Genomic DNA, 16,903 nt, shown 5'->3' with positions numbered 1-16,903 from the left:
TATCCTGTGCCCACACTTTCTCATACACGCACACATGCGCATGCCTTTCTGAAACATCTGGAAGTAGATTGTGATCATCAGAATACCGCACTTCTAAATCCATCAGCTCGTGTCTCCTAAGGACGTTCTGCCACAAAACTCAACCCTGTTATGCCAGCCCCCACATTTTATAACAATACAATATTTTCCAATATCCAGATCTTCCGCTTGTCCTAGAGATGTCTTCGGAGCATTTCGTAGCCCCAGGACCACACGATCCTCTGTGTGCCTCTCCCGTCTCCTTGAATGGAGGAGAGAGTCTCAGCCACCCCTTCTTTTTTCCAATCTTTCTTAGGATTTACTTATTTGACCAATCCGGGCCAGTTGTCTTAAAAGGTCTGCAGATGCAAGTTTCCTAGTGGTCAGATTTGGTGACATTGGGCAGGAAGGCCCTTGGGCGAGGCACCTTCCGTCAGCCCAGGTGTCTTGTGGCTCTGTTCCCTGGATGGGGGAAGTCCAGCCTCCCCGCTGGGGCCCTGGGGAAACCCAGCCATAGTGGTCACCTGCCAGCTCGTATCTGCCACCATCCCAGTGACAAAGGTCACCGTGGTGTTTCTAGGAGGGTCAAGGCTTGTACCCGCCACCATCCCCGTGACAAAGGTCACCAGGGTGTTTCTGGGAGGGTCACGGCACAAGCAGGGCAGGAGTCAGAACGAGCCAGAAGGAGGCTGGGCGCAGTGGCTCACACCCAGCACTTTGGGAGGCTGAGGCAGGCAGATCACTGGAGGTCAGGAGTTCAAGACCAGCCTGGCCAACACGGTAAAACCCTGTCTCTACCAAAAACATAGAAAATCATCCAGGCGTGATGGCACGTGCCTGTAATCCTAGCTACTGGAGAGGCTGAGGCAGGAGAATCGCTTGAACCCGGGAGGCAGAGGTTGCAGTGAGCCGAGATCGTGCCACTGCACTCCAGCCTGGGCAACACAGCGAGGCTCCATCTCAAAAACTAAATAAATAAATGAAGTCCACCTGAGCCAAAGACCCAGGAGGCTTGGGTCTGCCTCCTGCCCAGCCCTCATCCCCACTTCCTGCCCACTGCCACAGAGTCCTGTGAGCGTCAGGCTCACCCGATCCTCCGAGGTCCCCTACCCCCTTCTATCCTGCCAGGGAAACCCACATCTGTCCTTGCTCCTGGGCCTCTGGGTTTGGACAAAGGCAGCTCCTCCACCACCCAGCCTCGTGGCCAGCACCACATGCCTCATCCCTCCTGCCCCAGCGTTCCGTCTTCACACAAGATGCTCCAGCCATGGCCAGCCACGGCCCCATCCCTGGATGGGCCTACTGGGCCTGCTCCCCACTGCTCCCCTTGGGCTTCATGCCAAAGCCATCAGGCCAGTATCAGTCCTCACACCCTGCTCAGCTGGGGGCACCTCTGCACACAGCGCTGGGTTCTCTTCCTCGGGGAAGCTGGGCCCCCACGACCCCTACCTAGGTGTGGTCTCCCAGGTGCCTGGCTTGGGGCCACTGGTCCCCTTCATTGTGGCACAGAGAGGAGCCCATCCTCAGGCCACCCTCGCAAAGGTGGGAGCCCCAAGACCTCTCCCGGGGGTGTACACCTGGACTTGGGGGGCTTCCAGACTAGGAGGACTCGGGGGGCACACAGTGTATTCATGACATGAGAACACCTTCCTAGGAGGGCCTCACCTCAGGGCTCCAAGGACAGCCCTGCAGGGAGAGCCTGGGTCTGGCTCCCTGACATGTAGCGGCGGCAGCAGAGAAACCTACAGGAGTCGCTTTGTCAGATCAGGTCTTGGGTTCCAAGTGGACCACTGGCTGCTGTTCGCTCCTGTGCCTCCATTTCCTTCTCTGTGAAATGGGAAAGCTGGGCCAGGCGCAGTGGCTCACGCCTGTAATCTCAGCACTTTGGGAGGCCTAGGCAGGTGGGTCACTTGAGGCCAGGAGTTCAAGACCAGCCTGGCCAACATGGCAAAACCCCATCTCTACTAAAAATATAAAAAATGAGCCAAGAGTGGTGGCGGGTGCCTGTCATACCAGCTACTCAGGAGGCTGAGGCAGGAGAATCACTTGAACCCACAAGGCAGAGGTTGCAGTGAGCCAAGATCATGCCACTGCACTCCAGCGGGCAACAGACTTCATCTAAAAAAAAAAAAAAAAAAAAAAGGGGGAAGGCTGCCGTGAGGATCCGGCTGCATCGGGGGAGCCAGGCCTGGCCCCACACCTGCCCACAAAGGCGGACGAAACGCGGACCACAAATGAGCCACCTGGGGGGCTTGTTGAAAGCACAGAATCCTGGCCCCACCCACTGCCTTGCAGCTGCCAAGCAAACCCAGGTGGGCCCAGCCTCTCCTGTGGGCACACCCACGCGCTGTCCCTCTCTCTCCCCTTTCTTTCCCCAAAAGGGCCGTGACAGTTTTCCATGCAACCCTGCCTGGCCCTGCCAACCTGCTCCCAGCCCCACGCTGAGAGGACGCCTGTCTGCTTCCCTCCTGCCAGCCCCGCTCCCTGCGGCCTCTCACTGGCCTCCAGCTCTGTCTGCACGAACACTCCCAGCTCAGCCCTGGGCCTCGGGCTTCAGGTGGGACCTGGGCTCCTGGGGCAGATCCAGAGGAGGGTCTGAATTCGCTACTAAAATTCACTACTGAATTCTCTACTAAAAATACAAAAACTTAGCTGGGCGTGGTGGCGGGCACCTGTAGTCCCAGCTACTCGGGAGGCTGAGGCAGGAGAATGGTGTGAACCCGGGAGGCGGAGTTTGCCTCCAAGATCGCGCCACTGCACTCCAGCCTGGACAACAGAGCCAGACTCCATCTCAAAAAAAAAAAAACTACCTACATCCTGTTAGGTCAGTCATCCCCCTAGCAGGGACAGGGTATTCACACACGGTCCCCCTCACCCCGCCTTGTAGAGGGGTCATTGGTCTCACCAGGACCGCCAGCCTCTGCCCTCAGCAGCTCCACTGCAGGGGTGTCCAGGGCGGCCGGAACTGAGTCTAGTCTCTTGGCTCGGGCGAGACACAGAGACCCCTTCTGGGACCCAGTCTGTCCCCTCTGATGCCCTGCTCTGAGCCCCCACCTCAGCCCCAGGTCCCCCTTGCACCTCAGGCGTGTCTGAGCGCCCACTGCCGTGTCTACTGCACTGCACCCCGCCAGGCCTGCCAGACGCCCCTCGCAGGATTCCAGGCGGGTGCCATGGCCTGCCTCCCAGCGCCCGGCCCCGGCAGAGGCCACAGCCATGGAGGGCTGAGGTGGGGTGTCTTCCCTTTCACCTGTGCCCCCAGACTTCCCCACTCCCTGCACATCCTCACTGTCCGCTGCGACAGGGCGTCCTCACTGCCCTGTCCTGTGGCTCCTCAGAACTCTGGGATTTCCATGCAAGAGGAAGCCTGGGGACTTCGGAAAACCCTTTTCTTTCTCAAACAAAAAGCCAGGCATTCAAGACAAGCCTCTCCAAGACTCCAGGGAGTCAGCCTGGAGCCGCGTGGCTCAGGCTCAGCAAGGCTTCTTTGTTCCCCGCGGTGCCCGCCCAGCCCAGAAGCCGCAAAGGCCGGGTCCCAGGCCGGGGAGCACCAGGCAATGTTGTTCATGGGAGCTGAGCGGGTGGGCTCACTGCTGCCAGCGTCCTCTGCCTCAGGCGCAGGAAGAGCTGGAAGGGGCCCTCGGCTCGGAAAGAAGGACTTCCAGGAGAGCTGGCTGAGCTAACAAAGGCCGCTTGTGTGACTCATACGCTTGCTTAGGAAGCGCCCCGCGCAGCCTGGCTGCTGCTTCTGGGATTCACCCAGAGGTGCCTCTCAGGAAGTGGCCTGAAGTCGGTCCCTTTCCGGCGGGCACTCCATGAAGGCAGGGGTTTTTCAACCTGGAATATCTGAAACTCAGGCATGGTGGCAGAACCTGCTAGCGGTGCTTTGGTAGCTGTTCTTCCCTCCTTTCTTAGCAGTAGAACCACTACGTATCAGCGGTGACACAGCCAGCCAGGATCAAGACCACACTTCCCAGCCCCCTTTACAATGACCTGTGTTGTCACTACACCCTGTGGCCAACAGTGTGCAAGAGGAAATGTTCCTTGCCGCTTTGGGAGACAATCCTGAAAAAGAAGTAACTTCCTCCCTTTCTCCTACTGAATGGCTACAATGAGGATGTGATGACTGGAGCTCAAGCAGCCATGTTGGACCATGAAGTAGATGCCATGTGGTGAGGGTGCTTGAGCAACAAGATAGGTCCTTGATGATTGTGGAACCACCCTAATAACTGTGGGATGCCTACCTTAAGACTTTATCCATATAAAATAGAAATGTGTGTTCTGGCCAGGTGCGGTGGCTCACATCTGTAATCCCAGCACTTTGGGATGCCAAGGCAGGTGGATCACCTGAGGTCAGGAGTTCAAGACCAGCCTGACCAATATGGTGAAACCCCATCTCTACTAAAAATACAAAAATTAGCTGGGAGTGGTGGCACGCACCTGTAGTCCCAGCTACTCAGGAGGCTGAGGCAGGAGAATCGCTTGAACTCAGGAGGCAGAGGTTGCAGTTAACCGAGATCATGCCACTGCACTCCAGCCTGGGTAACACAGTGAGACTCTGTCTGAAAAAGCAAAAGAAAGAAAGAAAGAAATGTGTACCTTGTTAAGGCCAGTGTCGCTTGGGGTTTCTGTCACTCTCAACTGAACCACTAAAGATCAAATTCCTGCAAAGAGCATAGCTGGAGGCTGCAGCCCATGTAATAACACCTTCTTTCCACCAACCTACTCAAGACACTGCTGCTGTTCCTGGCTTCATTTATGTGCAAGTGTTAAAAGGCCCAGAGAGGGGAAAGGAGCTTTTTCCTTCTGTACCTTTTGATTTTTGAAACATGTGAATGAGGCCGGATGGAGTGGCCCACACCTATAATCCCTGCACTTTGGGAGGCTTGAGAGGAATGCTGAGGCCAAGAGTTCCACACCAACCTGGGCAACATAGCAAGACCTTGCCTCTACAAAAAAATAAAATAAAATTAGACAGCAGTGGTGATGCATGCCTGTAATCCCAGCTACTTGGGAAGCTTAGGCGGGAGGATCACTTGAGCTGAGGAGTTGGAGGTTGTCGTGAGCCGAGATCGAGCCACTTCATTCCAGCCTGGGCGACAGAATGAGACCCTTTCTCACAAAAAGAAAGGAAGGGAAAGCAACGGGAGGGGAGGTGAGGGGAGGGAGAGGAGAAAGAAAAGAAAAGAGAGAGAGAAAGAGAAAGAAAGGAAGGAAAGAAGGAAGGAAGGAAGGAAGGGAGGGAGGGAAAGAGAAGATGAAGACAATGACGTTATGTTTGAATTACCCATTCAAAACATAAATAGCTGGAAATAAAAACAAATGCAAAATGGAAGGGAAGATAAACACTAAATTCGTGACAGGAATTTTCTCAAAATTGCAAAATGGGGACTTCTCAGGTTGGAGGAATAAGGGAACATCAACTTTATCTGCAACAGTTTACCTATTTTCATTAGAAAACAAGACAAGGCCGGGCGCGGTGGCTCAAGCCTGTAATCCCAGCACTTTGGGAGGCCGAGACGGGTGGATCACGAGGTCAGGAGATCGAGACCATCCTGGCTAACACGGTGAAACCCTGTCTCTACTAAAAATACAGAAAACTAGCTGGGCGAGGTGGCGGGCGCCTGTAGTCCCAGCTACTCGGGAGGCTGAGGCAGGAGAATGGCGTAAACCCGGGAGGTGGAGCTTGCAGTGAGCTGAGATCTGGCCACTGCACTCCAGCCCGGGCAACAGAGCAAGACTCCGTCTCAAAAAAAAAAAAAAAAAGAAAAGAAAACAAGACAAATAAGGACAGCAATCATCACCTCTGAGTGATTTTATAAATTTATAAAAATGTATAAATTTATAAATCTATTAAGTATAAATATTGGAATCATAAATATGTATATATCTTATATAATAATAGTATATATTAACAATATAAATACATATAATAAAGCATAAATACATACTAAGGATTCATGTTGTTCTTTGGACTTTCCTGTGTGGTTATGTGTCTCAAAATACAGTCATAATTTGAATAAGCCTGCCTGTGAGGCCAGTGCAGAAGCCTGGGCTACCTCAAGCTACCGGCTCCCGAAACAGAAAGGGATCTGGCACCCACAGCCAGGTCCAAGCACTCCCAGGACATGGACAGAGAACCAGGCTGGTTGGCACCTCCTGGGTGGCCAGGTGCCATGAAGGCAGGAGAGACCAGGGACACGGGCTTTAAGCCGTTGCACATCATGTTGCTGGATTAATCATAGAGCAATGGTGACACCGGTCCTGGTTCCCCCAGGGTGGGCCCACCTTCCCCCACACATCTGTTTTGTCCCCTTTCACAAGAGCCCCCAAGACCGGCTGCCACAGCCCCACCACACACAGGGTTGCCTGGGTGAGGGGAAGTCCACTGAGCCAGCAACACAGAGGTAGACACCCTGGTGGAAAGGGCCCTGCCTCCCAGCCACAGGGATTGGCCGTGTTGTGGTCACATGACACAAGCAGAACCAATCAGATCACTGCCCAGGATTCCTTATTTAAGATTTTTATTTTTTTCAGATGGAGTCTTGGTCTGCGCCCAGGCTGGAGTGCTGTGCCGTGATATTGGCTCACTGCTACCTCCACCACCTGGGTTCAAGCAATTCTCATGCCTCAGCCTCTCAAGTAGCTGGGATTACAGGGGCGCTACCAAGCCCAGCTAATTTTTTTTTTCTTTTTGTATTTTTAGTAAAGTTTGGCTATGTTGGCCAGACTGGTCTCGAACCCCTGACCTCAGGTGATCCATCCACCTTGGCCTCCCAAAGTGCTGGGATTACAGGCATGAGCCACTGTGCCTGACCTGGGAGTTTGGATTCTTGATTTGAATCTTTTCCTCTTCTCTAATGGAAACATTTCTTGCTGTACATTTGCCTCTCAACACTGCTTAAGCTGCCTTCTATAAATTTTACTGTTACATTTTTATTCTTAGTTCAATGTTTAAATTTCATTTTAAACCTTCCTCTTTAACTCATGGATTACTCAGAATGACATTGTTTAGTTCCCAAATATTGGAAGATTTTTCTGTTATCTTTCTGTTATTGATTTCTAGTTTTATTCCATTGTGGTCAGAGAACATGCTCTGTATGATTTCAATTATTTTAAACTTGTTGAGATTTATCACCCAGTATATGGTCTGTCTTTGTATATGTTCCATGAACACTTGAAAAGAAGGTATATACTGATGTTGTTTTATAAATGCCAATTAAGTCTGTTTGTTGTTGAATTCTTCTACATCCTTGCCAATTTCTGTCTAGCTGTTCTATCAATTTTTGAGAGAGGGACATTAAAGATTCTAACTATAATTGTGGATTTATCTATTTCTCTTTTCTCAGTTTTGTTTCACGTATTTTATAACTGTCTTGTCTGGTGCATACACATTTAAAATTACAATGCCTTCCTGGTGGATTTTGACCGGTTTAGCATTATATACTGTCCCACACTATCTCTGGTAATTGTCTTTGCTCTGAAGTTTGCCTTCTGATATTAATATTGTCACTCCTGCTTTCTTTTGATTAATCTTTACATGATATATCTTTTTTCATCCTTTTACTCTCAACTTGCCTATATTGTTTTGTTGCTGCTATTTTTGGGTTTTTTGTTTGGTTGGTTGGTTTTGTTTGGTTTTTTGCTTTTTGAGACATGGTCTTGTTGCCTCACCCAGGCTGGAGTGCAGTGGCACAATCATAGCTCACTGCAGCCTCTACCTCCAGGGCTCAAGTGATCCTCCCACCTCAGCCTCCCAAGTACATGGGACCACAGGCATATGCTGCTACACCTGGCTAATTTTTGCATTTTTTGTAGAGATATGGTTTCACCATGTTGCCCAGGCTGGTCTCAAACTCCTGGCCTCAAACAATCCTCCTGCCTCAGCCTCCCAAAATGCGGTGATTACAGGTGTAAGCTACCACACCCGGCCAGCTTATATTGTTTTATTTGAAGTTAGTTTCTTGTAAGCAACACAGAATTGGGGGATGTTTTTGCATCCACATTTCCTTTGTCTTTTAATTGGTATATTTATACTGCTTACACTTAATATAATTATTGATATGTTAGGTAAGGCTTAAGTCTAACATTTTATATTTTGTTTTCCGTTTGTCCTCTTTTTTCATTTTTCTATTTTCTTTTTCTTGCCTTGGTGTGGCTTGGCTGAACAATTCTTTAGAATTCTATTTTCATTTATCTGTAGTGTTTTTGAGTGTATCTCTAGATATAGTTTTTTTAGTGGTTGCTCCAGTATTACATAAGTATACACAATTTATCACAGTCTACTAGTGTCATCATTTTACCAGTTTGCATACAGTATAGAAACCTTACCTCCCTTTTTTCATATCCCTTTTTTCTCCCCCATTTATAATTATCTTAATAAATACTTCTTCTACATACACTTAGAACCACATCAATGTCACAATTTTTGCTTCAACCATCAGACACAATTTGGAAAACTCAAGAAGAGAAAAGCCTATTGTAGTCCCCATATTTTTGCTTACCATGTTCTTTATTCCTTCCTGGTGTTTCAGGGTTCCTTATTTTATTGTTTCCTTTCTGTTTAGAGACTTTCCTTTAGCCACTCTCTTAGGGTAGGTGTGCTCATGACCACCTCTCTTGGTTTTCCTTCATCTGAGAATGTCTTGGTTTATTCCTGAAAGATTGGGGGAGCGGGGGTAGTAATGAGATTTTGGGTTGACAATTCCTTTCTTTCAGCACTTGAAAAATAATTATGCCACTTTCTCCTGGCTTCCATGATTTCTGATGAGAAATACACTGTTATTTCAATTTTTTCTTCCCCTAAGGGTAATGTGTTGTTTTCTCTGGCTACTTATTAAGTTTTTTTTTTTAATCTTACGTGTTCAGAAGTTTAATTATGATGTATCTTGGAGTGGATTTCTCTGAACTTATCCTGTTGGGCGTTCATTCAGCTTCTTGAATACATAAGTTTATGTCTCTTGCCAAATCTGAGAAGTTTTCAGCCATTATTTCATCACATACTTTGCCAACTCCACCCTCTTTCTTCTCTCCTTCCAGGAGTTGGATGGCATTAATGTAAGATCTTGTTATAGGCCCACAAGGTTCTGCTCATTTTTTAAAACTCTGCTTTTTATCCCGTTTTCAGATTGGGTAATTCCTTTTGTTCTGTCTTCTGGTTCATCGGTTCGTTAGTTCTTTCCTCTGTCCCCTCCATTTGCTATTGAGACCATCTGCTGAGATTTTTACTTCAGTTATTGTGTTTTCAATTCTGAAATTTCCATTTGGTTCTTGTTTGTTGGCTTGTTTTTGCTTTTTGAAAGACAGTCTTGCTCTGTTGCTCAAGCTGGAGTGCACTGGTATGATCTTGGCTCCTGCAACCCCTGTCTCCCAGCTTCAAGCAATTCTCATGCCTCCCAAGTAGCTGGGACTACAGGCGTGTGCCACCACACCTGGTTCATTTTTGTATTTTTAGAAGAGACAGGGTCTTGCTGTATTTCCCAGGCTGGTCTCGAACTCCTGGCCTCAAGCGATCCACCTGCCTTGGCCTCCCAAAGCACTGGGATTACAGATGTGAGCCACTGTACCCAGCCTGGTTCTTCTTTATAGCTTCTATTTCTTTGCTGAGACATTCTATTTTATCCTGTGTTTCAAGAGTGCTCATCATTATTCACTGAAGCATTTTTATCGTGGCTGTTTTAAGAATTATTGTCAAACTTCTCAAATAATTCTGACATCCCTGTCATCTTGGTATTGGCATCTACTGATTGTCTTTTTTCATTCAGCTTGAGATTTTCCTGGTTCTTGATATGATGAGTGATTTTCTGTTGAAATATGGACATTTTTCCTGTATAAGACTCTGGATCTTATTGAATCCTTCTGTTTCAGCTTCCATTCACTGGCATGGCTCTGGAAGTGAAACAGGGGAGGTGCTGATGCTGTCCCAGCACTTCCAGGTGTAGATGCAGGTTCCTCCCTTGGCTCTCTGACACCTGAGGTGAGGGCTCAATGTTACTGAAACCTGGGAGGGGCTCATAACCAGCCACTGGGGCTAGAAGTCCCAGTCCCCTACTTGGCCTTCTCTGACACCATCCCAGCAGACGTTGGGGTGCTTTGTTATAGTTTAGGATCTCACCTTGGCCTTTGCTGGTGGGGGTTAGGGGGACTACAGATTTTTCTGTGGTGTTCAGCTGGGTTAGAATGGTTACTGCCTGAGAGTTTTCTGTTCCGGTAGGCTACACTTTCCCTGGTCTTTGGACTAAGAGAGCAGACTTTCTTGGGGCTTTTGTTTTTTCCTATGTCCGTGAGCATTTCTGGGTTGCCAGCTGCTTCTCCTCCAAGTCTGGGACACATGGGGCCAGAAAGAAAACGCAGGGACTCACCACTATTTCATTTGATATGATTTGACTCTGTGTCCACATCAAATCTCACCTTGAATTGTAGTTCCCACAAGCCCCATGTGTCACGGGAGGGACCCAGTGGAAGGTAACTTAATCATGAGGGCAGTTACCATCATGCTGTTCTTGTGATAGTGAGTTCTCACGAGATCTGATGGTTTTATTAATATAAGGGGCTTTTCCTTGGCCAGGCGTGGTGGCTCATGCCTGTAATTCCAGCACTTTGGGAGGCCTAGGCAGGCAGATCACCTGAGGTCGGGAGTTCGAGACCAGCCTGACCAACATGGAGAAACCCCGTCTCTACTAAAAATACAAAATTAACCAGGCGTGGTGGCACATGCCTGTAATCCCAGCTACTTGGGTGGCTGAGGCAGGAGAATCGCTTGAACAAGGGAGGTGGAGGTTGCGGTGAGCCAAGATTGCGTCATTGCACTCCAGCCTGGGCAACAAGAGTGAAACTCCGTCTCAAAAAATATATATATATATATATAATATATATATACACACACACACACGTATATACGTATATACATATGGATATATGGGGCTTTCCCGCTTTTGCTCGGCACTTCTTCCTGCCATCATGTGAAGAAGGATGTGTTTGCTACCCCTTCTGCCATGATTGTAAGTTTCCTGAGGCCTCCTGAGCCCTGAAGAACTGAGTCAATTAAACCTCTTTCCTTTGTAAATCTTGGGTATGTCTTTATTAGCAGCATGACAATGGATTTATACATCATTCCTTGGGTCTCAAGGTCCCTAGCTGGTCTGTCTTCTCTCCACCTTTCAGAGTATATGTATGATGGACAGAGTTTTTAGTTTTCCTTAGCAGGAGGAGGGTAAAGCATGTCTACTCCACATTCCCATATTACCAGAAGTGTAAGTTTCCTACCTAGAAGACTTTTATTTTAATCAATTCACCTTTAGGACATGGCTGGGTTTTTTTTTTGTTTGTTTTTTGTTTTTTTGAGATGGAGTCTCGTTCTTGTTGCCCAGGCTGGAATGTGATCTCAGCTCACTGCAGCCTCTGTCTCCCTGGTTCAAGCGATTCTCCTGCCTCAGCCTCCTAAGTAGCTGGGATTACAGGCAAGCGCTACTGCATCTGGCTAATTTTTTTGTATTTTTAGTAGAGACGGGGTGTTACCACATTGGCCAAGCTGGTCTCAAACTCTTGGCCTCAGGTGATCCGCCCACCTTGGCCTCCCAAAGTGCTGGGATTATAGGCATGAGCCAATGCACCCAGCCTGGGACATGGTTATTCTTACCCTAGGACAAGCATCCACATTTCCTTCAGTCAATTCAGGGAGGCTCCACTCAGAAGGCCCTTTCTCACGGTCACTGAGAAAGTGGCTGTGAGGCCATAAATAATGACCATGTCAGGTCCTTGCTACTCTACCTTCAGCCAACAAACCCTGCCTCAGGACAGCACGTGCAGCAACCATTGGCTGCAGCATCCCACCGTCTGGCTGGGCCCCCCTAACATGCTGACCATGTCTGATTTCCCCAGCAAGCAGAACTGTGCTCTCAGGACCTCCTGAGGGCTGTGTCATGGGCCGTGGTCACTCATATTTGGCTCTGCATAAATCTCTTCAAATATTTTACAGTTTGACTCTTTTTTTTTTTTTTTGAGATGGAGTTTTGCTCTTGTCATTTGGGCTGGAGTGCAATGGCATGATCTTGGCTCACTGCAACTTCCGCCTCCTGGGTTCAAGCGATTCTCCTGGGTTCTACCCCTTCTACCCCTTCTGCCCCTTCTGGGATTATAGGTGCCCGCCATCACGCCCAGCTAATTTTTGTATTTTTAGTAGACATGAGGTTTCACCATGTTGGCCAGGCTGGTCTTGAACTCCTGACCTCAGGTGATCCACCTGCCTTGGCCTCCCAAAGTGCTGAGATTACAGGCATGAGCCACTGCGCCCAGCCGAGTTTGGCTCTTTTCGTCAAAAGTTTCTACTGTAAAATGAGAGCTGGGAGTAGATCCTCCTTGAGAACTGGTGGCTCCACAACAGACAAGGATAAGTCTCCAGCATCCCCGTCCTTAGGGATTGACCCCACTTGCCCGGTGGAGCCTGCGTGATAAGACGCCCGCTTTGCCCTCCCTCACTTCCCCATTTGCATACTGGAGATGACCTGAGATGACCTCCTGAATAAGCCACCTGCAACTGAAGCCTTGCTGAGTCTGCTCCTGGGGAAACACCAACCAAGACACCCTGATTTCAAGGCAGTCGCCAGAAGCCCTCTTGCCAAGTTGCTTCTCCCTTGACAGAAGCATGGCGGGACTGAGGAGAACGAAGTCAGCCTTCTTCACACCCTCAGCCTGGGGGCCCGGTCGCAAGGCAGCCAGAGTCCTGGTGCAGCCAAGTGACCTCTTCTAGTGACTCCAGGGGCCAGTACAGAAAAGAGCCTCCTGGACTGTTCTCCACTCACAGCCACATTACAAAAGACCCCTTCTTTATCCCAGCTTATTTGGGCCATGTCCCAAGAAGGAAATAAAGGGTAGAGGGTGAAGGGTGAGGCAAAGCAAGCCTAATTATGCCTGCTGGGAAGAGCTATTCCCACCCTCAGGCCAGTCCAACCAGGGGAGAGGACGTTCCTCATCGAAAGACAAACCACAGGCCAAGGTACCACGCTATGCATGGTAGGTGCCATGCATGTATACGTGCTATATCTGCGACATGCTATACATGGTATCTGCTGCATGTGGTGCATGCTATATATGTTACACGTTATACCTATTATGCAGTATGTATATTACTTGCTATACATATATGCTTGTGTGTTATATTTTTGTTTGTTTGTTTTTGAGATGGAGTCTTGCTCTGTCACCCAAGCTGGAGTGTAGTGGCCGGATCTCGGCTCACTGCAAGCTCCGCCTCCCGGGTTTACGCCGTTCTCCTGCCTCAGCCTCCCGAGTAGCTGGGACTACAGGCGCCCGCCACCTCGCCTGGCTAGTTTTTTGTATTTTTTAGTAGAGACGGGGTTTCACCGTGTTAGCCAGTATGGTCTCGATCTCCTGACCTCATGATCCGCCCATCGCGGCCTCCCAAAGTGCTGGGATTACAGGCTTGAGCCACCGCGCCCGGCCATGTGTGTTATATGTTAAACATGCATGTGTGTTATGCATTCTTTATGTATGCTATGAGTTATGTAGTGTACACGTTGCTATGCATGTTGCATGCCATACATGTACACATGCTGTCTGTTACATGCCATGCAGCTTGTGTTATATATGCTGTGCATATTGTGTACTACATGTGTTGCACACATACATGTGTTACAAGCTATGCATGTATGCATGCTATATATATTATATGCAGTATATATTACATGCTATATATATTTCATGCTATTCATGTTGGGCACCATGTGTGTTACATGTGACTCCTCACAGACGCTAGCTGGCTAAGTCCAGTCTCCCTAGAAGAGGTGCCACTGGCTGCTACAGGCTGCACCATCTCCAACTCTGAGCTCCCTCTGGGCTCAACTCTGCCTGCCAAGATGCTGCTACAAGATCCTAGGCCAGGCCCAGCGCCTTTCAGGGTTTAGGACAGCTGATGCTACTAGCTGGACCTGGCCAGGCCTGGCTAGCAGCAAGGGGCCTTTGCTGTTTTTTTATGTGTCATATGAATGTACCATAATTTGTTTATCCATTCTCCTGTTATTAGACATAGGGTTGTTTTGAGTTTTTACCTATTTATAAATAAAGTTGATACTGAATTCTCTCTGTAAACCTATCTTTTTATTCCTCTTGTGTAAATACCAGAGAGTGTAATTTCTGGGCCATAAAAAGTGAATTTTAACTTTATACCAAATTTGCAGTTTTCCAAAGTGCTGGAACTGATTTACCTGTGTCGACAGCGGATGAGTTTCCATTGCTCCACATCCTTGCCAACATCTGTTGATGCCAATCTTTTCCATTTTAGTCATTCTAATTGCATAGTGGAATTTCATTCTAGTTTTTAATTTTTATTACTCAAATAAGTAATGATGTTGAATACTTTTTCATACGCTGTGGGCCATCTGGATATCTCTGGATATCATAGCAAAATTAAGAGGGAGGTACAGAGATTTCTCATATAACCCCTGCCACCACGCTGGCCACTATCCACATCTCCAAACAGGGTGGTACACTTGTTACCGTTGATGACCCTACAATGACATCATTATCCTCCAGAGTTCACAGTTCACCTGAAGGCTCACTCTTGGTGTTGGACATTCTATGGGTTGGACAAATGCATAACGGCACGGATCCACCATTAGAGCATCACGCAGAGGATTTTCATTGCCCTAAAAACCCTCTCTGCTCTGCCTACTCATCCTTCCCTCCCCACGAACGCCTGACAACCACTGCTCTTTTCACTGTCTCCATGGCTCTGCCTTCTCCAGGGTGTTGGAATCATACACTAGGCAGCCTTTTCAAATTGGCTTCTTTCACTTAGTAAGATGCATTTAAGGATCCTCAGCCGGGTGTGGTGGCTCATGACTGTAATCCCAGCGCTTTGGGAGGCCGAGGTGGGTGGATGACCTGAGGTCAGGAATTCGAGACTAGCCTGCCCAACATGGTGAAACCCCCATCTCTACTAATAATACAAAAATGAGCTGAGCATGGTGGTGGGCGCCTATAATTGCAGCTACTCGGGAGGCCGAGGCAGGAGAATCGCTTGAACCCAGAAGGCAGAGGTTGCAGTGAGCTGAGATTCCAGCCTTAATGACAGAGGCAAACTCCATCTAAAAAAAAAAAAAGAGGATACTCTATGTGCTTTTGTGGCTTGATAGCTAAAATCTTTTTAGTGCTAAATAATATTCCATTATTATACATGAACCATGTTATCCAATCACCTACTGAAAGACATCTTGGTTGCTTCCAAGTTTTAGTAATTATGGGTAAAGCTACTACAAACAGCATTTTGTCAAATGTTTTTTCTGTATAGATATGATCATAATTTTTTTTCTTAGCCTGTTGATATGATGGATTACATTAATTAATTTTCAAATGTTGAACCAGCCTTGTATACCTAGGATAAACCTCAGTGGGTCTTGATAAATAATTCTTTGTATACATTGCTGGATTTAATTTACTAATATTTTGTTGAGAGTTTTTGCCTCTTTGCTAATGAGGGATATCAGTTTTCTTTTCTTGTGTTATCTTTGTCTGGTTTTGATATTGTGGTAATGCTGTCCTCATAGAAAGAGTTAGGAAGTATTCTCTCTGTTTCTACTCTTTGAAAGACATTGTAGACAATTTGTAGAATTACTTCCTTAAATGTGTGTGAGGCTGGGTGAGGTGGCTCACGCCTGTCGTCCCAGTACTTTGGGTGGCTGAAGTGGGCAGATCAGTTGAGGCCAGGAGTTTGAGACCAACTTGGCTAACATGGCAGAACCCCATCGCTACTAAAAATACAAATATTAAGGCCAGGCACGGTGGCTCACACCTGTAATCCTAGCACTTTGGGAGGCTGAGGCGGTGGATTACCTGAGGTCAGGAGTTAGAGACTAGCCTGACCAACATGGAGAAACCCCGTCTCTACTAAAAATACAAAATTTGCTGGGCATGGTGGCACATGCCTGTAATCCCAGCTACTTGGGTGGCTGAGGCAGGAGAATCACTTGAACCCAGGAGGCAGAGGTTGCAGTGAGCCGACATCGCGCTATTGCACTCCAGCCTGGGCAACAAGAGCAAAGCTCCATCTAAAAAAAAAATTCCAAATATTAACCAGGTGTGGTGGCACAAGCCTGTAGTCCCAGCTAGCAGGAGGCTGAGGCATGAGAATCATTTGAATCCGGGAGGTGGAGGTTGCAGTGAACTGAGATCATGTCACTGCACTCCAGCCTGGGTGACAGAGCAAGATTCTGTCTTTAAAAAAAAAAAAAAAAAAAAGTTTGGTAGAAGTTGCACTTATCTGGGCCTAGTGCTTTATTTTTAAGAAGGTTATTATTTATTTATTTAATTACTTGAACACCTATAGGCCTATTCAAAATGTCTATTTTTTTCTTTGGTGAGTTTTGGCAGATTGTGTCTTTCAATAAATTGGTTCGTTTCATCTGTGTTATCAAATTTGTGGACAGAGTTCTTCACAGTATTCCTTTATTAACCTTACAATGTCCATAGTATCTTTCATTTCTGATGTTAGTAATTTACATTCTCTCTTTTTTTCTTAGCCCTGCTAGAGACTTACTGATATTATTAATCGTTTCAAAGCACTGCTTTTGCTTTTGTGGATTTCCTCTACTGACTTCCTGTGTTCAATTTCATTGCTTTCTGCTCTAATTATTTTATTTCTTTTCCTCTGATTACTTTGGAATTAATTTGCTCTTCTTTCTCTAGTTTTCTACTGTGGAAATTTAGATTATCGATTTCAGATTTTTCTTCTTTTCTGATGTATGCATTCAGTGCGATAAATTCCCTTTATGTACTGCTTTTGCTGCATCCCACGATCCTGGATAAATTGTGCTATGGTTGGAATATACCTCTCAAAGTTCATGTGTTGGAAACAATCCCTAATGTAACAGTTTTG

This window comes from Piliocolobus tephrosceles, chromosome 11 (assembly GCF_002776525.5).
Source record: "Piliocolobus tephrosceles isolate RC106 chromosome 11, ASM277652v3, whole genome shotgun sequence".
NCBI classification, from domain to species: Eukaryota; Metazoa; Chordata; class Mammalia; order Primates; family Cercopithecidae; genus Piliocolobus; species Piliocolobus tephrosceles.
This window is presented reverse-complemented; position numbering follows the sequence as displayed.